This window comes from Sciurus vulgaris (genome assembly GCF_902686455.1).
Source record: "Sciurus vulgaris genome assembly, chromosome: 17".
Taxonomy (NCBI): Eukaryota; Metazoa; Chordata; class Mammalia; order Rodentia; family Sciuridae; genus Sciurus; species Sciurus vulgaris.
This window is the reverse complement of record NC_136478.1, coordinates 45,640,012-45,658,045: the sequence shown is the minus strand read 5'-3', so window position 1 is coordinate 45,658,045 and position 18,034 is coordinate 45,640,012. Positions and strand designations below refer to the sequence as shown.

Sequence of the window (18,034 nt, the reverse complement as noted above, 5' to 3'; positions counted from 1 at the left end):
AGTGATAAAAATGAAAGTACACAGCATTTAAACCTTAGACTCATTTCAGATATATTAATTTAAATTTAATAAAATGATAATATAACTACAGTACTTCACTGATTGTTATTAACATGTTTTTGAAGGTTTGTCCTGAAATAAGATAGAAAATATATCAAAATGAATAAACCATTCTGTTTTCTTCCATTTGTCAACATTGCTTTACTTGAACATTCTTTCAGAATACTTTTAAGTATTCTGCCCATGTTCTAGTGCAGTGTTAGCATCATGAGAACAACTAGGAATTAATTCAGACTAAATTAGGAAAGCTACCTTAGGATCCTTGACCCAGCAGAAATGAGTAGTTGTGATGGTCACACAGAATTAGAAGCAATTGCTACATAGTACTTCTGTGATAATATGTACTGGGAATTTACTCAGTCACTTCCTGTTGATTCACTTGTTGCTTATTTGCCACTATAAACAATAAACATATAATCAATAACCACTGAATACCCACCAGGATGGCAAGTATCAAAAAGTACAAAGCAAGTGTTAGCAAGGATGTGGAGCTTGGAGCTCTGGTGAATCACTGGTGGAAATGTAAAATGGTGCAGCTGTGGGGAAACCAGTTGGTAGCAACTCAAAATGTTACAAATAGAATTGCATGTTCTCCTGTGGGAAATGGTTCATCCTCCGCTCCCTACCCTGTTCCCCAGAGTTCACGAGCTGGAAGCTTGGTCCCTGACATAAAGAGTATGAAGATGGAAAAACCTTTAGGAGGTAGGGCCTCCGAGAAGATAATCAGGTCATGGGGTTGACACCCTCAAGAATGAAAGAATGCTGTCATGAAAGTAGGTCAAGTCTCCTGACTGGACTAGCTCTCATAAGAGTGGGTTGTTTTAAGCTGACACCACCTAGAGGCTGGAGTTGTGGCTCAGTGGTAGAGTGCTTGCCTGGCATGTGTGAGGCCCTGGGTTTGGTACTCAGCACCACGTATAAATAAAATTAAAAACAAAAGATCCATTGATCAAAAACATTAAAAAAATAAAAAGACACCACCTAAACCTTGACCTCCTCTGCATGAGATCAGTTTGCTTTTGATATCTCTGTCACATGACAATGCAGCGAGGGGCCTGTACTAGGATACCAACACCATGCTGCTTGAACCACTCAATCACCAGCGTTGTGAAGCAAATAAACCTCTTTTCTTGATAATTATCTAGCATCCTGTATTTTGTTACAGCAGCATAAAACAGATCAAGCTAACACCATGTGATCCAGCAATTCAGCTTCTTGGTATATACCCCAAAAGACTTGAAAGCAGGGACTCAGAGAGATTTATACATACATGTTTATAGTAGCCCTATTCACAACAGCCAAAAGGTGGAAACAACCCTAATGCCCACCAACAGATAAATATCAAATAAACAAAATGTGACATACACATACAATGGTATATTATTCTGACTTATAAGGGAATGAAATTCTGATGCAACATAAATCTTGAAAACAATATGCTGTTCAATAGCTCAGACACAAAAGGACAAATACTGAATGATTTCACTTACACAAAGTACCTAGAATAGGCAAATTCAAAGGGATAAGGAATAGAGTAGAGATTATCAGAGGTTGGGGGAGGAAAGGGAGGGAAGTTTTTACTTAGTATGGAAGTTTTGTTTAACAGAATGAATAGTGAGGCACTGGGTTTGATCCTCGGCACCACATAAAAATAAATAGAGGCATCATGTTCAACAAAAATTTTAAATAAATAAATAATATACATAGTATTTTCATATACTTTAAATCATATATTTTCAAATTCTTTAAATCATCTTTTCACCACTTGAAGTACCTAATACAATGTAAATGCTATATAAAGAGTTGTTCTACTGTATTAAGAAATAATGCCAAGGAAAAAAGTCTATGCATGTTCAGAACAGATGCAATTTCCCCCCAAAATATTTTAAATCTGCAGTTGGTTGAATTCAGGGCTCCAGACGCCATGAATACAGAGGGCAGACAGTATAGGATGTATTGACTGAGAACGACTGGTCTTGTCTTCACTATGTAGGAAGCAGTAAGAGCTTAAGTGAAAGCAATAATCACAGGGATGATATGACTTCTTAGAATTGTTCTAATATTACCATTTTATTGAATACTCATTTGTAAGATGCACTATTTTTTCATGTACTACCAATTAAACAGATATGCCATCAGCTATGCATTCTTTACCACTGCTACAAAAGTGCTGGAAATCAGTGGGTTAAAACAGTAATCACTTATTCTCAAAGATCTGTGGAACAGCTGATGTTGACAGGGCTCATCTGAGCAATGGTACTTATTTCTGCAGGGCTCACACATCTATTTGGAAGCTGGCTGGGTGATGAATGAACATTGACTCATTTAAACCAAGTGTGACTGAGGAAATTCACTTCTGTTCCTTGTGTGTCTCCTCCTCCTATGATTAGTGTGCTAGCCTACACCTGGTCTTACCTTGGTCATGGCAGGGGGAAAGGAAAGCAGAAATGAATGAGGCCTGTTGTAACTACCTACTGTCCCTCAGCTTCATCTTGCTTGCCAAAACAAGTAACATGAGCAACCCAAGTCAGGAGCTTGGTAAATATTAATATAATTAAAATGTTTATACTATCCAAAGCAATCTAAACATTTAGTACAACCCCCATCAAAGTTCCAGTCTCCAGCGCTGCAAAACAAACCAACTAAAAGCATAAAACCAGACACACTAAACATATAGAGAGCCCAGAATTAAACACACATTTATGGTCAATGGATTTTTGACAAAGGTGCCAAGAACACACAATGAGTAAATGATAGTCTCTTCAATAAATGGTACTGTGGGCTGAGGATGTGACTCAGTGGTAGTTTGCCTAGCATATATGAGGCCCTGGGTTCAATCCCCAGCACCACGAAAAGTAATAATAAAGTTGAGAAAACTGGATATTCACATATAAAGAAATGAAATGGAACTCTTACCTCACAACTTACACAAAAATCAATTTAAGATGGATTAAATACTTAAAAGTAAGAACTGAAACTATACTACTGGACCAAAACATAGAGGAAAACCTCCATGACTTTGGTCTGGGCAACCAAAGCAAAAATATACAAATGGAATTGCATCAAACTAAAAAGCTTCTGTAAAGCAAAGGAACAGCAGAGTGGAGAGACAGCATAAAGCAGAATAAAATACTTGCATACCATACATCTAATAAGAGGCTCAGGTCCAAAGTTTAAGGAACTTAAACAAATTGATAGCAAGAAAACAAATACATGCTTTAAAAGTTAGCAAAGGACTTGCCTAAGCATCTTTCCAAAGAAAACATGTTTCTTTTTCTTTGTGGTACTGGGGATTGAACCCAGGGCCTTATGCTTGACAGGCAAGCACTCTATGAACTGAGCTATATCCCCAGCCCTAAGAAAACATACAAATGGTCAGCAGATATATGGAAAAAATGCTCAACATTACTAGTAATCAGTGAAATGCAAATTAAGATTACAATGTGATACTACTTCACATACGGGAGGGGTGTAAGAAACAAGTGTTGCTGAGGATGTGGAGAGAAGGGAAAACGTGTCCACTGATAATGGGAATGTAAGTTGGTACAACCAACTTAGAAAATAACACAGAGATCCCTCAAACTAAAAATCACTGTGTGATTTAGTAACTCCACTTCTGAGTGTATATCCAAAGGAACTGAAATTTCAAAGAGATTTCACGCCATGTTCACTGCAGCATTCTTTTTTAAAAAATATTTTTTAGTTGTAGACGGACACAATCCCTTTATTTATTTATTTTTATGTAGTGGGCAAGCACTCTACCACTGAGCTACACCCCAGCCTTGCATTATTCTTCATAATAACCAAGATATGTAAATAAACTAAGCGCCCATCAAAGAATGAGTGAATAAAAATGTGATACACACACACACACAATGGAATACTATTCAGCCTTAATAAAGGAAACTCTGCCATTTGTGACAGCATGGATGCACCTGGAAGACAATATGCTAAGTGAAATAGACCAGACACAGAAAGACAAAACACCACATGATCTCACTTATGTGTGGAATCCAAAAAGGTCAAACTTACAGAAGTAGGAATGTAATGGTGGTTACCAGAGGCTAAAGGAGATCCAGAAAAGGGCAATGTTAAACAGGGACTACACAATGTCAGCTAGGAGAAATAAAGTCTTATGATCTACTTTACAGAACAGTGACTTTAGGTAAAAATAATATATTTTGTATTTCAAAGTTGCTAAAAGAGTGGATTTTAAATGTTCTCACCACAAAAAATAAGAATGTAAGGTGATTATTATGTCAATTATCCTGATTCAATCATTTCACAATGTACACAATGTGTGTCATCATATTTTACCCCATAAGTAGATATAATTAATTATCTATTTAAAACCTTAGAAAGCAGATACTGGAAATGTAATACAAATAACAACTCAATAATAAATGTTTCATTCACTTTTTATTTTTCATAGATGCTGGTTTATGTATAATGTCTTGTTTTGCTAATAAATGTCTATTATGTAATGTAATAAAGAGATTGTTTTTGTTTTTGTTTTTGCAGTGGTTGGGTTTGAGCCCAAGGACTTGCGCGTGGTTGGCAAGTGCTCTACCCCTGAGCTGCTTCCCTTGCCCCATCCTGTTGTTTTTATGTGATTAAGCAATAAAAGAATATATACAGGGAACCATCAGAAGCCAACCTCGAGAGCTTTGGGTTGCCAGGTATCAGAATAGCCAGCCAATTAAGATAAGACAAAATAAAGTAACAGTCAAGTCTTTATACATTTCAATTGCATATGCAAGAAGCTAAGCCAAACAAAATGTCAACTACCCCTCTCCTATTCCATTTCCCCCCATAAAACAGCCAGTCCAGGGTCCAGTGGATCAGCACTGACTTGGGGAATAATCTCACAGCCAAGCAAGTCCCAAACAAAGGCTCCTACAGTTCTGAAGAATCAAGGTGAAGGGATGTGGGGAGAGAAAGGAGGGTGAGTGTGAAAGATTGTCTTTGGCATTTCCATCTATTTTCTCTGCTGCCACAAGGAGATCTTGGCAGAAATGCCTGAGGAAGGCCACCACCCAAGACCCCTGGTCAAGAGGATTCTGTGGGGAAGTGCCTAGGCTAGAAGTGCAAATATGTATAAGAGCATGGCCCACCAGGGACCTGAGACCTCAGTGGTAACTTCTTCCAGAGATTGGGGTGCATTGGCTGTGCACCAAGCCTGGTGGATGGATGGCAGCTTTTCCTTGTGACACCTGCCAGGTAAAGCCTTTGTATTTGTCTATTGGTCAGGCATGACAAATTACACATATATTTTTAGCCATGAGCCAGATTTCTTAAAACGTATGTTAAGGAATCATGGGACTAAATCCAGTTTTAAATTTAATATTAACTTTATCTCTAACTTTGATATAACCTACTAGTACCCTGCCCAGTATGTATGCCTTCCATCTCCTCATAGTAAGAGGTTGCAGAATGAATAAATTCCACAGCAGCATCTATAATGGCACAGAACTGAAAATAGCTATTTCGGGAGATGGAGAAGGCCATAACTTCATTTTGACCCCACCATCAAGGTGGTTCTAGAGAACCCTTAAAACAGAACTCAGAGAAAAAGCAGAAATGAAGATGCTCTGAACATGCACAATGGGAAGGAAAAGGATCTCAAAATCTGGTGACTAGATCTGCCATCATTACATTTATAAACCTTAAGGAAGAGGGCTGGGGGTGTAGCTCAGTGGTAGAGCACTTGTCTGGCACGTGCAAAGCCTTGGGTTCAGTCCCCACTACTGCATAAAAAAAAAAAAAAGACAGCTATTTTTCAAATATGAATTCAGAGAAAGAAATGGGGAATATTGCCCCAGAGTTGGTAAACATGCCATAATTTCCTCTAGCATTTGAGATTTCCAAATGCTCAGATTCACAGGTCATAAACCCCTGATGCAGAATGACCAGCATTCTCGTAAAACCAAAGTGAAGATTTTCTTCATCCATACTCTCTCCCGGGAAACAGAGTATTTGTACTTTGGCAGTTCAAATTACTGACTCTCTACACATTGCAGCAGCTGGGCTAATTATATCCATAATTGGGGAGTGGTGTGTGTGCTTTTAATTTTAGTTATAATTTTTTTTTTATTTTTGCAGTGCCAGGGACTGAACCTGGGGCCATGCACATGCCAGACAAGTGCTCTACCACTGAGCTACATCCCCAACCCAAAAGGCATTTTCTAACATTTTTTTGTACTAGGAATTAAATCGGGGTGCTTAACCATTGGCTGAGTCACATCCCCAGCCCTTTTTATTTTTTTATTTTGGACAGGGTCTCACTAAGTTCCTTAGGGCTTCATTAAGTTGCTGAGGCTGGTTTTGAAATTGTGATCCTCCTATCTTAGCCTCCCAAACTTTTGGGATTACAGGCATGAGCCACTGGGCTCAGCTATATTTTCTAAATTTGGGATGAGTTGGCAGGCATTATGATGATATGATGTGCTCAAATAGCTCCTTAGAGTCAACAAAAGAGCAACATTTGCACTATCTAAATTGTTACATCTGTAACAATTTCTGTGAGAGGCAACCCAGGCATAACTGTTAAAAGCATCTAAATTCAAGTCAGGCTTGGGGAACCCATTTGTTTTAAGGATGAGCCTAAAAAGGGTTTGGAGACAATGACTATTTTTTATTATTATTTACTTTGTGAAATTTGGATTTTGGAATTTGTTTTTCCAAGAAGGAAGAAGATAAATTTCAAATTCTACTTTTTTAGATGTTGTCTACTTTGGACTTTAACTTTTCAGGGGTTTTAGTGTGGAAACTTTAATTTCTCCCTGGAAAATTGAGAAGGAAGCACTTTTCTCAACTTTTATATATCTTATGTTGAATATTTTATTATTCCACATTGTGGAACCTCTGTGTTGGATAATGAGGCTGAGCATAATTTGGAATAGAAAAAAAGTAGGGACTTAATTGTTCTTGAAGTAGGAAAACTTTGGTCCTTTGCAAGTAGCCTCAGATGAAGAAACCAGTGGAGATATGAACTCTGCTCTCATCCTGACCTTCTGAATTTCTGTAAACTCTATTTCCAGAACCTCTGAGTAAAGCCTCATATAAGAAAGTCTTAACTAATTGCTTCAGTTATGTATATCATTGCCCCTTACATCCAATTTCCACTATTATTCCTAGATTTCCTGGACTTGAGCTGGCTCTGAAAATTCCCCGAACATAGCAAATCCTATTTTCTAAGACCCCACAAATGTTAGGCAGCCTTGTTGATATATGTGAATATAAACCCACAGTGGGGAAAGACATAAAATCTTTTTTTTAATTTTTTTTTCTCTTTTTTAGTTGTAGATGGCACAATACCTTTAATTAATTAATTAGTTAATTAATTAATGTGGTGCTGAGGATGGACCCAGCTCCTCACATGTGCTAGGCAAGCGCTCTACCACTGAGCTACAACCCAGTCCCAACACAAAGTCTTTTGATCCCCTACTTAGTCACAAAAGAACAGACCTTGGACGCAGAATGTTTCCTAATCAAGAGATGAAAAGCTCATGTAGTTTATGCTGAGCTTACTGCCTTGAGTGAGAATTATCTTTCTCTGTTGCAGGCCCAGTATTAAGCCTTTGTTTTGCTGAAACGTGGGTAACACACCATCTGGCCAATCTCATTATTGTAATCTGTTCGCCAAGGAAAGGGGAAAGGATGGGGTCCTTCTACTGTAGCAGGAGAAGGATGTTTGTAGCCAACTGCCCTATGTTGATTAATGGGAACCCCTGGCCCAGGGGGATTGAGGCACATTATGAAAACCGATCCTTCCCCCCACCCCCCCATGTAGGTAAAGCATTGTTTCATCATTGTTTGACTGGATGGAAAAATGTTTGTTTCCCTAGGCAACCAAGATACTATAGGCAGAAGTGTTTAGAATTTTCCTTTGGGACTAATAACTGGTGCAGTGTTCTGTTCTCATAGGATTGATAACTGGTGCATGGTATTACTTTTAACATTTATAAGATGCATTTTCAATGACTATCTCACTGCCTCTACCACAGATTTATTTACTAGCTTGTACATGTAATGGATGGGAAAATGATTGACAGTAAGAACCAATACCTTGAATTCAGTTTGTCATCTTTATGTAATCTTAATTTACATAAGAATTTCGGAGATTCCAGTTCACTCCAATGCCACTTCCTTGGGGAACTGGCAGCCTGTTTTCCGTGTGTCTGAGTAGCACTTGGCAAAGTACAGAGTCAGAAGCTGGGGGTGGGTGGAGAGGGTGACCTAGGATACATATAAATATATCACATTTTGTTTATCCATTCATCTGTTGATGGGCATCTGGGTTGTTTCCATCTTTGGATGATTGTGAATAATGCTCCATTGCTCATTGTTTGAGTTCCTGCTCTTAATTCTTTTGAGTAACAACCAGAAGTATAATTACTGAATCATGGTGAGTCTGCGTTTAACATATTGACAAACCTCCAAACTGTGTCCTGCAACTCTAACACCAACAATGCACAAGTTTCCAGTTTCTCCATGTGCTCACCAAAACCTGTTATTTCAAAAATTTTTAAACAATAGCCAACCTAATGGAGTGAAGTGGTATGTCATTATGGTTTTGATTTGCACTTCCCTAATGATTCATGATGTTGAACATCTTTTCACTTGCTCATTGGACATCCGTTTATCTTCTCTGGAGAAATATCTACTCATGTCCTTCATCAGTTTTATTTATTTATTTTGGTTCTGGGGATGGAACCCTGGGGCAGTCTACTACTGAGCACATCTGATTTTGAGATAGGGTCTCACTACGTTTTCCAGGCTGACCTTGAATTTGGGATCTTCCTGCTTTAGTCTCCCAAGTCACAGGAATTACCGATGTGTATCGCCATGCCCAGCGTGACTCTCCTCAGGCTGCTCTTATATTCTGGGGCTCTTTCTGGTACCCATGCTGACTTCAAAATGGAATATGAGAGACTGGGAAAAAAATTAGTCAATAAATGCAGAGAAGACTCAGCAAGCAAACCAAAAAATTAGAGAGGAAAAGAAGGACACACACACAGAGAAAAGGCTTTCCAAAGAGATTGTACCAGTCTGTGGTCTCTCTAAATTACAGGTTTTCAATTTTTTGTATTGTATTTATTTATTGCCACTCTAAATTCCTAAAAAACTATCTCTGTAAAGTTATAGTCCCAATACCTCTATATAGTTATCAACAGAAACCCAGTTTTGTGAATTATTTTTCTCTTATCTTTTTAAATTAGACTGTTAGTCTTTTAAAAGTATCAATTATTTTGGTGCTTCTTACATATTAGGGAGATTGTAATATAAAATATTTTTTCCAGTTCATAATTTAAAAAAAAAACTGTCACATGGTAGGGATGATCAATCCCTTATATTCAAAGTTTTACATGTTGAAGTTAGGTTTTCTCCATTACATGGTCATAAAGTCATTTGCTCAACTTTTAGCCCTTATAATTTTTCTTTAAGTTTTAAATTTTGACCTATTTGGAGTTGAATCTTTAAATATAGGTTGTAGGTCATTCTTTTCCCCAGAAAGATTAATAAATTGACCCTAGTATTCTCACTGAAAAGTCATCTTTTCCCAACTGATTTGAGATGAGTCATTCACCATACACTAAAATGCTTTATTTGGTTCCATTTCTAGAGTCTTTATTCAGTTCCACTGGTCAGTTCAGTTAGTTGATTGTCCCATATTATTATTATTATTACTATTATAATTAATTTTTAGTTGATGGACCTTTATTTATTTTAATTAAAAATATTTTTTGTAGTCATAAATTAACAAAATGGCTTTATTTTGTTTATTTTTATGTGGTGCTAAGGGTTGAACCCAGTGCCGCACACATGCTAGGCAAGTGATCCACCACTGAGCTACAGCCTCAGCCCTGGACCTTTATTTTATTTATATATGGAGCTGAGAATCAAACCCAATGTCCCATACATGATGGGCAAATGCTCTACCATTGAGGTACAACCCCAGCGTATTATTTTAATTTTTGAAAATTTAGAGTATGTTTAGTTACATTACTTTCTTTCCACCTGATTTACTGATTTTTTTTTTTTTTTTTTTTTTTTTTTTTTTTGTACTGGAGATTGAACTAAGGCACTTGACCACTGAGCCACATTTACTTAGAGACAGGGTCTCACTTAGTTGTTTAGGACCTCACTTTTTTCTTTTCTTTTTTTTTTTTTTTTTTTGAGGCTGACTTTGAACTTGTGATCCTACTGCCTCAGTCTCCTGAGTCCCTGGGATTACAGGCATGCACCACTGTGCCCAGCTTGCTTTTGTTTTTAAATTGAAATTTTAAAATCATCCTTATTTAGAAAAATATACTATTTTCTTTTTTAAAAAATCATTTTTAAAAATATATTTTTTGGTTGTCAATGGACCTTTATTTTTTATTTATTTATATGTGGTACTGAGAATGGAACCCAGGACTTCACACATGCTAGGCAAGTGCTCTGCCATTGAGCCACCATCCCAGCCCCTTTTTTTCAATTTTTGAATTAGTACATTATAATTTATAACGATGAGATTTGTTGTTAGATATTTGTATATGCACGCAATATAACAATATAATTTGGCCAATATCATTTCCTAGCATTTCCCCTTTACCTCCCACCTCCCTCCTCCTGTTCCCTTTCCTTCACTCTACTGATCTCCCTTCAGTTTTCATGAGACCCCCCCAACCGCGCCTTTCCTTTCCTTTTTCTTTACTAGCTTCACATATGAGAGAAAACATATCACCCTTGACTTTCTGAATTTGGCTTAAAAAATACAATATTTTCAATGGGTTTGTGTTAAACTCATAAGTTAATTTAACATGACATGTTTAAGATGGTAAGGATTTCCATTCAAGAATATGATACAGATTTAAGTCTTTAGTAGTGTTTTGAAGTTTCTTGTATATATTGTATATAGATTTCTTGTATATATTGATAAAATTATTCTTAAGCATTTTATACTATTTCATGGTTTTGTTTGGATAATTACATGAATTTTCTATTAACTATCTCTCTTTTTATTTAAAATTATATTAAAAGAACTGGACTAAAATACTTCAAGAAAGCATCTTTGTAGTTAGAAGCTACTTATTTTCATACCTAAAAAAATAAAAAAAAAATAAAAAAAACAACCTGGCCTGGGGATAACTCTCATTGCTTGCTGTAAACTCGGCCTCACCACCCCTCAGCCACCTCATACCCCACAGTTCAAACAGAGGTTGGTAGTTCAGAATAACAGACCCCTTCGCAATTCTTTCATGGTTGTCTCTTCACTGCATAACTCACTTCTCTGCTAACTGCAACGGTCAACACTACTCTTCAAGCTTTGAAGTTATTGTTTCTTAATCCAGGGCTTCCCAAATCAGATCCCTTAGACCTACACCTGCTCCCCAGTATCCTACACCACCCAAAAAGAACCCAGCTTCAATAGGGGGACAAGTGCTCCAAAGAAGAGCAAGAACCCACCTCTAGAGGGAGCGCGCGCACACTCTCGCACGAAGTTCTTTGAAATCGAGTTTCTTTCAAGAAACCAAGAACGATTTCATCTTCTATTTCATAATAGATGTTTCTGATTTTACATAACAGTTAAGCCTTAAGTCATTACAAGTTCAGTTACATAACCTTTCTCCCTTAAAACCTTCAAGAAAAACTGATGCTCCAGAATGATCCGTCCTTACTGTTTTACAGATGAGGCTCAAAGATGATCTCCAATATACAATTCCAGACACATGTACAATTACATTTATTTAAAGTATCGATCACACACACACAATTCCCAAATGCAGTTTCTCTCTACGAACCTCCAACACCCAAGTGATACACCCTCGGACTCTCCTTGCTTGCTGCAAACTCCGCCTCATCATCCCCTCATCCTCCTCATCCCCCACACTTCAGAGGTTAATAGCTCAGAATAACAAAAGATCCCTTCGCAATTGCCGAAACTCCTCTTTTAGTGTCCCGGAACCTGTCGTACGTTTAAGCGACTTCAGCCTTCCCAGTCACTGAGTGCTCCTGCTCTCCACCCCTTCGACCTCCCAGAACAGCTTTGAGTCTCAATGCCTCAGATCCCACAATCCCTCTGCACAGAAGAGCGCCAACCCAATTTATCCCTGAACAAAGACCATAACGGCGCCCCAGGAAATCTGAACCTGAGTACCTCCTTGGCCGACTAGCATTCCCAGGCGTCAGTCACCGGGGTGTGGCCAAGCAGAGGGTTATCTCTGAGATGACTTTTGAATAGTCAGCCCACAGCGTCCCCCCGATCCGAACTACATTTCCCAGAAGGCTCAGCGGTGCAAACTTCCTTCCTAGGCAAATTTGCCCTTTTTTTTTTTTTTTTTGGTGCTGGGAAGTGAACTTTGTGCTTGACAGGCCAGCACTCTACAAACTGAGCTATATCCCCAGCCTCAAGTTTGCCCTTCTTTTCCTGAGGCTATCTGCTTCCTACAGACAGGAAGGGGCGGAGAGTAAACCATGTCAAACGCGCCAGAGCGGCCTTCTGGGGGAGCCGCGGTTGGAAGCTGATCCAGGACTTAAGCTTTCGGGGGCGCGTTTCAATGAAGGGTACAATCTTTTCCGGTGGCCGCAGCTAATCGCTGATAGGAATCCTGAAAACCCGGAACCACCTCGTCCGCCTCTGGTCCCTTTCCGACTACATTTTCCAGAGCACTACTCGGCATTACCTGCTTCTCGCGGGAATTCATCCTTAAAGTCACGCGCTGGCGGGAGCCTTGGAGCTTCACTAGCAATTAATCCAGTGCTGTGGAGTGTTTTACTGCCTTGGAAGTTTGGGAGGCCTGAGGTAAGCATCCCGAGAGGAGGGCGGGGCTGGAGCCGAGACTTGTCTTTGTGCAGCGAAGGAGTTGATTGAAATTGTGTGGTTATTATTGTCTGTGTGGTAGTTTCTGAAGAATGAGCGTATGGATGTAGCAGACTTGAGTATTTGCTTCTGATGATAACACGGTGTGCAAAACCTGCTGTGGGTGTGAGAGAGAGAGAGGTTAGGACCACGCGCAGCATTGTGTGCGGATATGGGGAGCTTGTGACTGGTTGGGTCTCCATAGTAGTGTATGATTGTGTGACGTTGTGGCCACGTGCAGCAGAGTACTGGAGGGAATACAGATAAATACTGTGTGGTTGTATTTGTGTGTGCATGTGGTTAGTGTGTTATGTTGACTGTGACCAGGTACAGGTGAACAGTGTATGGGACTGCAGTTGTAACTTTGAGCGTCCTCTTGGTAAACGTGCAGTTGTGTTTATGGGACTTTCTGAGGCCCTGGGTGTGTGACCTGTGGGTTTGGGCATGGGTTTTCTGTAACTGAATGGTACCTCAAAGCAGTATACTCTGGTTTTCCCAGTTTTATTACTTAATATGAATGTTATCTTGATATCCTTTGTCTTTTATTATGTTTATTTGTTCAAATGTTTTTAAGAATCATTCATATTAGATATAATAATAATTCATTCAGTTTTTTTGCTGCGTTGTGTTTCATGCTTTGAAGTATACCACACTTATTCATCCCTTCTAGAAATGAAGGATATTTGAGTTACTTCTGGGTATTTATTTTATAAATAATGCTGCTGTTACCAGACTGTAGGCCAGAAGCTTGATTCTGGGGATCCAACAAATCATGTCTAGCCATATACCTCAAAAAAAATAAATAAATAAATAAAAAAATAAAGGAAAAAGTAATGGGGAAAATTATGAAAGCAACTAATCAGTGTAGCTACACTGGGGAAGACAAGGGGACCCACGTCCTTTGCCCTATCTTTGAAGGGCTGACAGTGACTTTGAGATTTTATAAAAAGGTGAATGAGGGCAAGGTTTGAGAGTTTACATAACTGGAAACTTTTCACAGTTGCCAGAGCAGGTGGTCTTGACCAGACATGGTCTGGTCCATCATTATCTCAGGATTGATCAGGCAGAGCCTTGTCTAAAATAAGAAAGTTACTGTTGCCTTGGGGGGGTAATTTCAATTAATCACAAAATATATATATTGATCAGACCTTGTTTTGCATCCAAGGTTACTCTGAGCAAAGGAGATGGATGTGAAATGGAAACAGAGAGATGCCAAGTTTTTAATCCTTTTAGCTACTCATTGGATATTTGCAGACAAAAGTGAAGAGTGTAAGTCCTTATTACCCTGCCACTAACATTCTCTTTACATAGGGTACACATGCTTGTTTGCCAGAGGAATTGCTTTATCAAACGCTATTTTGCACTTTACCAAATGGTGCAAAATATATACCAAAGTGAATGCACATATTTACACTTGCACAGCAACATTTAAAACATCTTATTGTTTTGTATCCCTACCAAAACATGGTTAAAACTGTGTTTAAAAGCAAATTTAAAATTTTTTTATGAGATATAGACATATAATAAATTGCATAAATGTTTTTTAATAGGAATATAAAACTACTTATTGACCATTGTTCACCAGTATTTACAATAAGGTAAACAATGTACAGTTGGGTAACATTCTGATTACTACAAAGTAATTTTCTTGGCTTATGTTGAACCAGTCATCCAAATACTGAAAAGATTGAACCTATATGTAAGGAGTTAATTGGGGTAAAGAAAAAACATTCAGGTCAATAATTTAGACTATAAAATTTTCCTCACCCTTTTATGTGAGCAGGTTGTAGATTGCCAACATCTCTAGTCATCTGATCCGATTCCCATGAGCCAAATCTTAAGACATTCCATAAATTATGACCTTTTAGTACAAAGATTTCAACTTTTAAGAAAGAAATGGCTAACTAGAGGAACACTTAAATCTTGCTAATTAAGACACACTAGGATTTGTCTAGTTTACGTGTGTGGGTTTTGCAAATAAAACTGTTGCATTTATGTGACTATAGATGTAGATTTAATGGGGCTGCTTTTAATTTTCCAATTTAAGCTGTCCAATTAACTACAGAATCATTTAATTTTAAGGGTTATGGTTTCAGGAAAAAATTCAGTTGAACTTGAAGTGAATTATTTGTTAGGTTCCACCCAAAACATGTTGTTTTGGTGAATGCTTAAAAAACAAAAACTGCTATGTAAGATTTTGTGTACACATGTTCTCTCTCTCTCTCTCTCTCTCTCACACACACACACACACACACACACACACACACACACACACACACACATCAGCAAACAAAACCCCCAGAATGGTCCTTAGGCATATGAGTTAAAAACAAGTTCTTAGTAATGACTATGGAAAATTTCCCCAACTTTTAGAAAAGCAGAGGAAATATGCCATCATATCAAGTGCTCTTTCCTGATAAAGGAAGCAACTACCAAAAGCTTTGATTTGTTCATTGTAATCTGTGCTATTGATGCAAAACAAAAAAATAAGACCCCAAAACTCCCCCACTTGGGTCTGGCTCAGTGGTAGAGCGTGTGCCTAGAAAGCATGAGGGTTTGATCCTCAGCACCACATAAAAATATATTGTGTCTGCCTACAACTAAAAAATACATATAAAAAAAAAACCTCCCCTACTTTCAAAACCAACATATCAAATTTGATTTTCATTATAATGTAATTATTTTTCACACTAGTAAATCAAAAACCAAAAACTAGATTTTATATATGTATTTAAGTATATATAAAAAATAATGCAAACAGTTATTGAGCTTCATCTTCTGGACATGAATACTAGTCTCTCTTCATAAAAAAGCAATTATAACTTGAGGACACTTCATATTTGCTTCTTTTGCCAGCACCAAGTCTGCCTCATCTGAATCTTTCCATTTCACGAGAAACCACCGTGAAAATCAATTCTCCACCACTGTCTGTGTCACCAATTATTTGTTCAGGATCAAGATGTCTGGCAAAGCCACTTATACTCTTTTTTTTTTGGCAGGGAGTGTGGGTATACTGGGGATTGAACTCCGGCATTTGACCACTGAGCCACATCCCCAGCCCTGTTTTGTATTTTATTTAAAGACAGGGTCTTGATTTGTTGAGGCTGATTTTGAACTTGCCATCCTCCTGCCTCAACCTCCAAGCCTCTGGGATTACAGGCATGTGCCACCGTGCCAGGCTAGCATACATTCTTATGCCTGACTTCTTTTGTTCCATATTTGTTTGTGAAATTCATCCATGTTGTTCAGTGTAATTGTACTTACTCATTGCATTTGGGAATATATTGTAACATATTAATTGATTACACTGTTGATGGATATTTTAGTAATTCTGAATTTGAGACTATTGTCCATTATTTTCCTTCTGTGAACATCTACCATGTTTTTCATAAATATATGAATGCTTTTTTATTGGCCAAATACTTAAAATTGCTAGATTATATGGTGTTCCATTTTATGCTCAACCCAGCAATTTATGAAGTTCCAGTTGATCTACATCCTCTGTAATTTGATATTTAATCTTTTACCTATTCTGTTCATTGTGTAAATTTCATAGTAGTTTTTTTGTTGTTGTTGTTGTTGTTTTGTGGTACTGGGGATTGAACCCAGGGCCTTGTGCTTGCAAGGTCATAGTAATTTTAATTTGTATTTCCTTGATGCATAAATGATATTCAGTGCCTTTTTCTATGTTTATTGGCCACTTGGATCTCCTCTTTTTTGAAATGTCTGTTCAGGTTATTTTGTCTACTTTCTCTTCTTTAATTTTTAAAAATTTTAATTTCATAATGTGAAAATAGTATAAAGAATTCTCATATATTCTTCACCCATCTACCTATAGTACAACTGTGAAAACTGAGAAGTCAATACTGATGTAAAATTAACTAAGACCTTATTTATAGACCTTATTCAAATTTAAAATTTTGCTAATTGTACTTTTCTGTTCCAGAAACTAATCAAAGATCTCATATTGGTTTATTTGTCTTGTGTCATTAGACTTCCCCCTTTTGACATAGTTCTTTAGCCCTTTTTATATTCCCACCCCTTTTTATTTATTTGTTTATTTTTATTTTGAGTCAGGGTCTCACTGAGTTGCTGAGGCTGGCTTTGAACTTGAGATCCTCCTGCCTCAGCCTCCCAAGCTGCTAGGGTTTACAGGCACATGCCACTGCCCCCAGCTAGCCCTTTATATCTTCCAAGAAGATGCTTTTGAAAAATACTGACCAGTTATTTTGTACACCTTTTTTCTAAATTTAATTATTGCATTATTCAGCTTGTGACCTGAAATTCAAAACTCTTAAATATAAAAACATATCTCCTCTGTATGCTGGCTCCTGAAATCCTGGACATTTTGCATATTAGAGTCAGGTTAAAAAATAAACTTGTCATATAAACCTGTTTTCTTTTTGAAGTAATGTTTCTAGTTCTGCTTATCAATAGATATGTTTGCTAGGCCTGCCCACCCACTTTTGATCATTTGCTTTTGATCTGTAACATAAAAGTTGTTCTGAGGATTGGAGTGAAATCTGTAAACTGACTAGTCCAGAGTCTAGCTCTTGACAGCCACTCAGTCGATAGAAGGAAAATTGCCGTAGTCCATCCAAAAGGCAATACGTTTAATAGACTGTAAGAAGAGAAAGTTCTACTCAGTTGTGGTGGCTCACGCTTGTAATCCCAGTGGCTCAGGAGGCTGAGGCAGGAGGATCTCAAGTTCAAAGCCAGCCTTGGCAACTTAGTGAGGCCCTAAGCAACTTAGCAAGGCCCTGTCTCAAAATAAAACATAAAAAGGGCAGGGGATGTGGCTCACTGATTAAGTACCCCTGGGTTCAGTCCCTGGTACCAAAAAAAAAAAAAGAGAGAGAGAGAGAGAAAGAGAAAGTTCTATTTGTTTTTTGTAGGGGGATATACATATATACACATAATTTCTCTTTCAATTATAAATAACAAAACAACCAAAATGAAAACACCCTAACAGTAAAGATTTTAAATATAATATAGGAATGGAGAGTATATTGTTTTCTACTGCTGCTTCAAATAACTACCAAAACCAATTCCATGGGTCTTAAGTCCATGGGCACAGCATTGATCACTTGAGTCTTCTATTCAGGGCCTCTGTACTAAAATCAAGGTATC

The 18,034-nt window shown here is 37.8% G+C and overlaps 1 protein-coding gene across 8 annotated transcripts in view; it reads left to right on the top strand.

Moving 5' to 3' along the window:
* Positions 1 to 12,434: 12,434 nt before the first annotated feature.
* Positions 12,435 to 18,034, top strand: part of ZNF566 (zinc finger protein 566) — a 31,686-nt gene continuing 26,086 nt past the window's right edge. For 7 of the 8 annotated variants that reach the window (XM_079117300.1, XM_079117301.1, XM_079117302.1 and 4 more), the window contains exon 1: positions 12,435 to 12,847. The gene's annotated coding sequence lies outside the window, so the exon portion shown is untranslated. Of the gene's footprint in view, positions 12,848 to 14,069; positions 14,174 to 18,034 lie in introns of all 8 variants that reach the window. The other variant, XM_079117297.1, reaches the window with a different exon arrangement.